The 9395-nt window shown below is 41.6% G+C and overlaps 1 pseudogene; it reads left to right on the forward strand.

The window, feature by feature from the left end:
• The first annotated feature begins 8787 nt into the window (after positions 1–8787).
• LOC115936112 (uncharacterized) lies at positions 8788–8830 on the forward strand (annotated as a pseudogene).
• Positions 8831–9395: the final 565 nt, after the last annotated feature.

Raw genomic sequence — 9395 nt, forward strand, 5'->3', positions numbered from 1 at the left:
AAAGACTTGGAACCAACCTAAATGTCCAACAACGATAGACTGGATTAAGAAAATGTGGCACATATACACCATGGAATACTATGCAGTCATAAAAAAGGATGAGTTCATGTCCTTTGTAGGGACATGGATGAAACTGGAAACCATCATTCTCAGCAAACTATCGCAAGGACAAAAAACCAAACACTGCATGTTCTCGCTCTTAGGTGGGAATTGAACAATGAGAACACATGGACACAGGAAGGGGAACATCACACACTGGGGACTGTTGTTGGGTTGGGGGAGGGGGGAGGGATAGCATTAGGAGATATACTTAATGCTAAATGACGAGTTAATGGGTGCAGCACACCAACATGGCACATGTATACATATGTAACAAACCTGCACGTTGTGCACATGTACCCTAAAACTTAAAGTATAATAATAATAAAATTAAATTAAAAAATGCTTTGCTGGTGAAAACATTGCTTTTATAATTAGGCCCCTGGGTTGCCAGTTTCTATTACATCATGATTATATTCATGATGGTGGGAGTCTCTCCGGTGGCAGCTCTTAGAAAAGCCCTGAGCACACAGTAGGAATTTAATGAATACTTCTTGAGTTAACAGACTGTGTTTATGGACTGGGGTTTTATTGGAATGAAAAGTCTAAAGAAGTGAGTTCCTTTTATCATCTCTTCTCTCCACCTTGCTTCCCAGTAAAGTGCCTGCTCCAATTTCTGGTTGTTCCACACTTTCAGCTTGCCCACCTTGAAGCAAATTTGACACTTTAATTTTCATTTGTCAAGTCAAGCCTGCTTTTATGTCTCTGTCTCTGTCTCTCTGTCTCCCTCTCTTTCTTCTTCTTCTCCTCCTCCTCCTTCTTCTTCTCCTTCTTCTTTCTTCTTTCTTCTCTCTTCTCTCTTCTTTCTTCTTTCTTCATTTTCCCACGTCCTCTTCCTCCCAGGACAGAAGTTGGTTCACTTTATTCTGCAAACTTCCACTCACTTTTTGACCCTGGCATGCTGCATACCAGCTCTCTCTTTATTAACTCTCCAAGTTTGGGCTTCTCTTTCTATTATAAAAATTTCTCAGGGCAGACGTGGTTGCTCACATCTGTAATCATGCCAGTTTGGGAGGCCAAGGTGGGAGGATCGCTTGAGCCCAGGAGTTCGAGACATAGTGAGACCCTGTCTCTCCAAAAAAACAAAAAGATTAGCCAGTTGTGGTGGCAGGTGCCTGCAGTCCCAGCTACATCCAGGCTGAGATGCAAGGATCACTTGAGCTCAGGAGGTTGAAGCTGCAGTGAGCCGTGATTGCACCACTGCACTCCAGCCTGGACGACAGAGCAAGACCTTATCTCAAAAAAATTATCAGTAAACCTATTCACACCACTGTATTAATGACAATATGTTACTCCTCCAAGAATGCTTAGTTTCAAAGGGGATATAAGGGCACTACTGAATGCAAAGGAACACATCCAGGCAGTGAAAAAAAAACCCTAATATTTGGCCCACTCACCTCCTAGGTGACCCTCAGATCACAGTACCACTTTCATTGTGTCAATGGAGTAAGGACAATCAAGAGCCAGGTACATTTTCTTCTGCTATAAAGTAAGAAGAACAAAGCTGGACTGGCAGAAAGTTTAGTAATTATGTGCTTTGGTTTACATTCCAATTTTGCCTCTTACTAGAAGATCTTGGGCAGGTTACTTAACCTGTCCATGCTTTAGTTTCCCTACCTCTAAGATGGAGACAATAATACATACCTTGTGGGTTGCTGTGAGGGTTAGAAGAGTTAATATATCTAAAGCCCAAGAAGAGAGGTTGGCACATAATTAGAATCATGTGAGTGTTAGCTGTTATTGCTTGCAGATGAGGGCCACTGTCTACTTACAAGGTTGGAGAGTTAAAAGGGCACCAGCATTAAGACATTTAGCATGGTACTTAGCACACAGTAAATGTTCAATAAATTCCTATAGTTACTTGAGGGTATGGCAGGCTAAATAATGGCCCCTGTATTAGTCAAGGTTATCCAGAGAAACAGAACCAATAGAGGAGATAGATAGATGTAGATATAGATATAGATACAGATATATCTCCTATATAATAGGATATGGCTATAAACATAGTTGTCCTTACCTTAACAGCTTTCACCCTGAAAATGTGGCAGCCTCTATCACATCCCAAAAGACCTTGTCCCAGAGGTTGCAAACTCAAATGCCTTCAGGGGCTGAATAAGTAATGAATAAATTGGAAATATGCCAATATGGAGTGTGAGAAGTGTGGTGAGCTTGAAAGTACATGCTTAAACTAAAAAACAAATCAGATTCAATTTTTAAGATGCTTTTTTGGAAAAGCTATATATATATATGAGAGGAGAGAGAGAGAGAGAGAGGAGATTTATTGCAGAAATTGGCCCATGCGGCTATGGAGGCTAAGTCCCATAATCTGCCATCTGGCCTGAGAATTGAGTGGCTGATGGAGTAAGTGCTGGTCTGAGCCCTAAAGACTGAGAACCAAGAGCGTCGTTATCTGATGTCTGAGGGCAGGAGAAGATGGATGTTTCCGTTTAAGCAGAAAGAGCAAATTTGCCCTTCCTCCACTTTTTCTTCTATTCAGGTGCTCAACAGGTTGGAGATGCACCCCCACATGGGTGAGGATGGGTCTTCCTTCCTCAATCTACTGATTCCAGAAACACCCTCACAGACACACCCAGAAATAATGTTTTCCCAGCTATCTGGGCATCCCTTAGCCCAGTCAAGTTGACACATAACATAAAACATCACAGCCCCCCAAAAAATCCAATTTCTCATCCTATGGAACCTGTGAAAGTTTCCTTGCATGGGCAAAGGGGTCTTTGCAGGATCTTGAAATGAGGAAATTATTCTGGATCATCCAGGTAGGCCCTAAATTAATCCCAAGTGTCCTATAAGAGGGAGGCAGAGGATGATTAGACTACAGAAGAGACACATGACAGAAGCCGAGAGAGGCAGGCTCAGAGGTAGAAAATGCTATGCCACTGGCTTTGAAGATGGAGGAAGGGGCTGCAAGCCAAGAAATAACAGCAGCCACCAGAGGCTGAAAGAGGCAAGAAACAGATTCTCCCCTGGAGCCTCCAGAAGGAACCAGCCCTACTGTCACCTGGATTTTAACCTCATAAGACTCAATTTGGACTTTGCATTTCCAGAACTGTAAGAGGATGAATTTCTGTTCTATAAACCACTAAGTTGGTGGCCATTTGTTACAGCAGCCACAGGATACTAACACAGAGTGCTCATTTTATCCAGAGGCTCCTTTATAGCACAGTAGGATCTTGAAGGAAATCAGGGGAGCAAGAATGCTTTAGGGATAAACAGCTGTTAAGACTCTTTGGAGAAAACACATTTTGGTACCTCTCTTAACCACAGAGAGAATCCAGTTAAACTTTCTTTTGCCCTGGGTTTGGAGGGAAAGGAAGGAGCTGGTGATCCCAATCTATTTGCAGCAATGAAAGAGTCAATAGCCAAAATGGTCATTTTTTGCAGTTTTTTAAAACAATAGAGTTTGTTATTTCTTTTCCAAATGCATCAGCAGGACCAGTGGAGAAGGTCTGGAAAGCAATAGCTAAGATTAGCTCCCAAGCTCCCACTGAGACCTTGAGTGGCTGTCAGCTCTGCAGGGAACAGCAGCAAACCCTCACGCAAATGGCCTATAAAAAAGGCCTTGTCAGAGGCACCTTGACCTGCCAGGGCTTCTCTGGTACTCTGATTCCCAGCGGCCCTCCCAGGGTTATGCTCCCTTGCATGATGTATTTCCCCTGCCTTTTTTAGAGCTGCATTATGCTTGCTCCAGGAAACAGCCTCTTCCTTCTCATAAACACAGCCTTGAGTTTCTGACCAAGCACCCTGCCACTCCGTGGCTCCTCGTCCATCCATCACACCTTGCTGTCACCCTGGCCGTGATTGTGAAGAACTGGTCCAACTCCAGAAGTGAAGTCAGGGTGGGGAGAAGGAAGGGGCAAGCCATGGGAGCAGCCGAGGTCACACACACCCCAATTCCAGCCCACTGATGAATTCCTTGGAAGCTGGCTGGACTGCACAGTGAGCAAACCTTTCCGATGACCCAGCAAGTATGTTGGAAAGGTCTTGATAAGGTCACCACCAGAGCTAGGCTTGGCATTTCCACTCCCTCAGCTGCATGTGCAGAGCTCAGGGATAGGCTAGATCAGAGATGCCAGGGAGAGACTGAATCCTGAAGAGTGTGTACCCATGTAAGAGAAGGGAGACGTAGTGAAAAACCCTGGTTCCTTATAAGCGGTATTATAGATATAGCTAAGGATGAGATTTGAAGGGTCAACATGACCCACCCACAACATATATGCTCCATTGGCTCTGGTAGTGCACCTGGAATTCCCATTAATTGTTTAAAAAGGGCTAACATGTATTGAATGCTGAACATGTGCCAGGCACTTTTCTCAGTGTCTCATTCAATCCTCTCCCTCATCCTATCAGGTAGGTATCATTACTGCCTCATTTTACAGATGAGGAAATTGAGGTATGCTGTATAAGTTATGAATGGTCACAAAGCCAGTAAGTGGTAGAACTGAGATTCAAACCCATGCAGCAACTCAGTGTCCACACTGTTTACCATCACGCTATCCTGCTTCTCAGGAGCAGCCAAAACATTAAAAACAGGACAATTGATGCAGATATTATCTAGGAGTGTGAATATCAAAAAGTTATTTCCTCTGCTGCTCCCAACACTTGCCCCTTCCTTCTCTCCCCCATGGGGAGAGAACTTATCCAACTCTCCTCTCTGGAGTTGGATAAGTTCTCCATAATCACAGCGAGGAGCATGAAGGAAGCCCTCCAGAATGCTAGAAATGTTCTACATCAGGGTCTGGATATTGGTTATACAGTATATATTGTGTAAAAATTCATCAAGCTGTGCACTTAAGATTTGTGTACTTTCCTCTATGTGCATAGTATATCTTAATTAAACATACAAACACACGGTCTCCCTCATTCTCCCTTCTCCTCTCCATTCCCTTCTCATTATTGCCAGGGCCTTCCTTATGAAATTTTGAATCATGCAGCTATTTAGGTAATTGGGTGGTAGAGGGCAAAGAGTATTGTAACCTTTGTCAATGTTTTTATTTACGAAGAAGGAAGTTTGAAGGAACTACAACAGATTTGGTGCAATATGTACCTGCAAGAGAATGGAAGCTGGGGCTTGGAGCAGCAGAGAGAGAGGAGTGTATGTCCCACTGCCTTGCCATGGTCAGGGGCTGATCACCCCTGCTGAGGCACATAAGGTGATGGAGTGATATATTATTTTATCCATACTGCACCCCTTTCATAATCCTTCAACCTGATTTTCCCCAAAAACACTCAGTGCAAAACATGCTTTCAGCTCTTATCACATCTAATGGCCTTTTCTCTCAGTTGTCATCCTCCTTGATGTCCTGTAACCATAGGCCTTTTTTTTTTTTTTTTTTTTTGAGGCGGAGTTTTGCTCTTGTTGCCCAGGCTAGTGGGCAATGGTGTGATCTTGGCTCACCACAACCTCTGCCTCCCGGGTTCAAGTGATTCTCCTGCCTCAGCCTCCTGAGTAGCTGGGATTACAGGCGTGTGCCACCACGCCCGGCTAATTTTTGTGTTTTTAGTAGAGACAGGGTTTCACCATGTTGGTTAGGCTGGTCTCGAACTCCTGACCTTGTGATCCGCCTGCCTCAGCCGGGTCACCTTTGGTCTTTTGACCAAGCCCTGCCTTCTTTGGTGGGACTCTTCATCTGACTTTGGTGGTACTACACTATCCTCTCATTCTCTCTCTCCAGTGCTTCTTCTCTGTCTCCTTCATTTGTCACTTCGTTCTTCTGATGACCATAAACATGACTCTACGTTAAGACTTCATCCTTACCAGGTGCGGTGGCTCACGCCTGTAATCCCAGCACTTTGGGAGGCCCAGGCAGGTGCATCACCTGTGGTCAGGAGTTCGAGACCAGCCTGGCCAACATGGTGAAACTCCGTCTCTACTAAAAATACAAAAAAATTAGCGGGTGTGGTGGTGGGTGCCTGTAATCCCAGCTACTTGGGAGGCTGAGGCATGAGAATTGCTTGAACCTGGGAGGTGGAGGTTACAGTGAGCCGAGATTGCGCCATTGCACTCCAGCCTGGGCGACCCAGTGAGACTGCTTCTCAAAAAGAAAAGAAAAGAAAGACTTCATCCTTGGCCTCTCCACATCTTGCTCTCAATTCTGTCTCTATTCATCTCCTGCCATGGCCTCTACCTACCATCACCTCTATCTCAACGAGTCCTAACTCTACAGTTAGGACTCATTATGGATAATATATTATATTATCTATTATCCTATTATTATAGATATTTTTTCTGAACTGTAATCCTGCATCTCCAAGTGACAACTCAACACCTCTATCTAGAGGTTTTTCCAAAAGCAGCATGTGAAATGGATGGGAAGCAGCATGCCACTTCCCCATAATCAGCTCCAAGCCTGAATTCTTCCTTTCATCCCAGCTCAAACCTTGGCATCTTCCCTGGTGCTTCTTCCTCTTTTCCAATGTCCAGTAAATCCCTACATCCCATAGCTCTTTCTTTGCAAGATCTCCCCAACCAGTTCTTTCTCCAAGGCAGATCCTCATCAGCTCACCTCAAACTCCTGGTAGGGTAGGTAGGGAGACTGGAGTATTTGAAAAGGTAGTTCCTTACCCAAATACCTTCCTCCAAAGCCCAAAATTCCACATCATCAAATCATCATATTGTGTAAAGTACCACCATCTCCTGCACTCTTCTTTTAAGATGCAAAATTCTTAGGAGGAAGGACGTGGTTTTAAAGTAAGAAGACAAGTTCCCAACTCTGTTCTTTAGTGTGTCGCCTTTCAGCAAGTCCTGAGCTTCATGGAACCTTTGTTTTCTGGTATTTAAAACAAGGATATTAATTCTTCCCTAGCTACCTCACAGCTAATGTTGCTTTGAAGAGAAATTTTAAAAGACCTATGAGCTCTTCAATATGTATTATTTGGTTATGTTTCCAGCAACTTTGTGTAAATGGTTTTGCTGGTTCTCTAAGAGAAAGGACAAGGGTGCTTGGTATTGAAGGATAAGGAGGCTGCCTGGTTCTGCTGGTTTGCCTCAGAGCAGCCCTGTAACTCTATCACATAATTACATGTATGTAAAATACATATCTATAATTATATGTATATGTACATATAAAATACATATATTATATAATATGTATATTATATATGTAATGTCATCTTAGAATGACATCTAAGATTATTTTTAAAAATAAATTATACCTATTAGATATATGCATATATATTATATAACATAGTCACATATATGTATATAATCACTTGTAATGGTACCAGATTATGAAGAGAACTGAGGAATAGTGGTCTACTAAAATCTAGAAATATCTGTAAATATATTTAGGTAAAATGTGTTGGAAAAGTATGTTAAAATACTCAGCAAAGACAAAGATGAAATGAAATGGAAAAATGTTAATAATTTTTAAATCTAGGTAGTGGCTATGTGGATGCTCATTATGATGCTCTATATACTTTTACATGTTTCAAAATTTGTATAATAAAAATTTGGATATATTAAAGACAGAAGTAATTAAAAATATTAAAATATTCATCATATGCTATTAACTTTTAAAATAAGCTATGAAACAATAGAGTATGTTACCATACTTGTACCAAAAAAAAAAAGGAAGAAAAGGAATATAAATTGTAGCACTGGCAGTAAACACCCACCAAGTTATCACTTTGTTATTGCTGGGTGGGATTGTGATTTTTAAAAATCATCTTATTTTGCTTTTCCTATTTTGTAATTTTTATCAGATAATTATTTGCTTTTTGTTTAAATTGCAGAAAATGCTATCTAAAATTCAATAAATAACACCTATTAGATGAATATTTCAGAGACTGAGGATAACCTGTCTTGGTGAAACTATGAAAAAAACAGGCACTTCCATTCCTATTTGATGAGAATGTAAACTATTATAATCTTTTTAGTGAGTAAATTGGCAATAACTATTAAAATTCTAAATGTTTGCTGGGCACGGTGGCTCACGCCTGTAATCCCAACACTTTGGGAGGACGAGACAGGTGGATCACGAGGTCAGGAGTTCGAGACCAGCCTGGCCAACATAGCGAAACCCCGTCTCTACTGAAAATGCAAAAAATTAGCTGGGCGTGGTGGTGGGCACCTGTAATCCCACCTACTCGGGAGGCTGAGGCAGGAGAATCACTTGAACCAGGGAGGCAGAGGTTGCAGTGAGCCGAGATCATGCCACTGCACTCCAGCCTGGGCAACAGGGCGAGACTTCATCTCAAAAAAAATTCTAAATATTTACGTCCTATTTTTCAGAAATAAATAAAAGAAGAAAGAAAGAAAATAAAGCCCCAAAAAGAAAAAGTGGAGATGAAATAACCCAGGGGGTCATCAATAATGGACTGGCTAAATCCATCATGGTTCATCCATACAATGGACTATTACGCAGAAGTATGTGAGGCAACAGTAAGTGGTATTTGGTGGGGAGGTAGGTGCAGAAACCTTGTATAAAATGCTACCATTTGTGCAAAAGGTAAAAAGGAAGAAAAAAGGAATATGTGCTTATTGTATGTGGATAAAATGTTTCTGAAAGATACATTTTAAAAACTGATAACATTGGTTGACTCTAGAGAAGGAAACTAGGGGCTGGGTACGTGGGAAAATAGGATACTTACACATTTTGAAATTAGAAAAACATGAATTTAATGCCCATTCATATAAATATAATTACAATTAAATACAAAATACAAAAATAGGGTTACAGCTCTTTTAGAATTTGTCTAGCAGATTTTCCAGTAAAAAAAAAAAAAAATACAAAATATGCTAAAACAAAAAAGGGAGGGTATGGCATCAAGTAAGTATATTTGCAAATGAGTGCAATTACAAGAGAAAGAACAACCAGAATGTCATCTAAGATCATCTTAAAAGCCTCTGGTTCCTTTTTTTTTTCTTTTTCTTTTTTTTTTTTTTTACCATGATTCTACCAATCGAGGCTGCTAGAAGTATTATAACAATAGATTTTACTATTTGCCCCATGGCACAGGTTTTAATGATGGGTTTGGAAATCAGGGTTCTAGCCTTGCATTACCCATGGTAGCGCAATGGGAGATGACGGGTTTCTCCATCATTCTTCCTTATAATCACGCTTCGACCCTCCCCTCCTGGACCAAGCCTTTTCCAAATATTCAGAACTTTACTGAAAGGGGCAAAACCTGATGAGGCAACTTGTATATAGTTTGCTTTGGTGCCTCTGTGAGTACATAATCCACTGGGCAGATCACCTGTTAACGTCTCCTTTCCTTCAAGATCCCAGACTTCTGGGGTCCCCCTCTCCTCTTGGGAGATGTGTACTTAAGGCTCT

The sequence above is a fragment of the Gorilla gorilla genome, chromosome 8 (genome assembly GCF_029281585.2).
Source record: "Gorilla gorilla gorilla isolate KB3781 chromosome 8, NHGRI_mGorGor1-v2.1_pri, whole genome shotgun sequence".
NCBI classification, from domain to species: domain Eukaryota; kingdom Metazoa; phylum Chordata; class Mammalia; order Primates; family Hominidae; genus Gorilla; species Gorilla gorilla.